Consider the following 823-nt stretch of genomic DNA (forward strand, 5'->3'; position numbering starts at 1 on the left):
ACACACACACACACACACACACACACGGAAAAAACCAGGTGAACATAAATCAGATCAAAGCAAATAAATCAGGTATGTGGAAGTTTACTTATTTCTTGAATAGAGGTGTTTTCTCTCTTGTTGTTTCAGCATTTATCAGGGATAAATGAAATGAAAACAGGTTTAAAACAAACATTTTAAATAAAAATAAACATTTTCACTTTAAAACTTGTTTTCATTCAACTTCATGAGACATTCTGAAAATAACTTTTTCATTTATACTTTTACTTCTTTAAAGTTCGAGACGTCGTACATGTTACAAATTTAAAAATGACAGAACTCATCATGCACTCTAAAAAAATGAAATGTAGAAGTTCAACACATTTCCTCCACTATCAATCAGACACGGGATTGAAACAGTGTCAGTACTTTGGTTGGCCACCAGATGTCGCTGTTACTCCTCAAGACTGAGGCCTCGAAGCTTCAAATCTTTTTCCTGCAGGAGGCTTCATCTGGTCATGTGACCAGTAGCAGCAGGTGGATTTTTCTAGAGGGGCTGCAACTCAAAAATAGACATATCTCAAAAATCAAGCAAGCATGTCCTAAATTGTTTCACACCAGTTTATTTATTAAACTAATGAAAACAATAAAGCAGCATCATGATGGCATAGTGTTTCGTTTTTTTATACATGAATTTTGCCTTTCTTTCAGCTTGGCCTTGTTCAGCATTGGGTAGGCCTCTACGGCGGTCCTCAGTGCCTCTTCRGGGAAGTTGTCCATATAATGTGGGAACTTGTSTGCTGTCAGCAGTGTAGCATCGATCAGGTGCTTTGTGAATGAAAAT

At 36.8% G+C, this 823-nt stretch overlaps 1 long non-coding RNA gene across 1 annotated transcript in view; it reads right to left on the reverse strand.

The window, feature by feature from the left end:
- LOC106525424 (uncharacterized) overlaps positions 1 to 529 on the reverse strand; it is a 2,894-nt gene extending 2,365 nt beyond the window's left edge. Inside the window, exon 1 of the long non-coding RNA XR_001311114.1 lies at positions 409 to 529. This is a non-coding gene — a long non-coding RNA (uncharacterized LOC106525424). The remainder of the gene's footprint in view (positions 1 to 408) is intronic.
- Positions 530 to 823: the final 294 nt, after the last annotated feature.

Source organism: Austrofundulus limnaeus, unplaced genomic scaffold (assembly GCF_001266775.1).
Source record: "Austrofundulus limnaeus strain Quisiro unplaced genomic scaffold, Austrofundulus_limnaeus-1.0 Scaffold225, whole genome shotgun sequence".
NCBI classification, from domain to species: domain Eukaryota; kingdom Metazoa; phylum Chordata; class Actinopteri; order Cyprinodontiformes; family Rivulidae; genus Austrofundulus; species Austrofundulus limnaeus.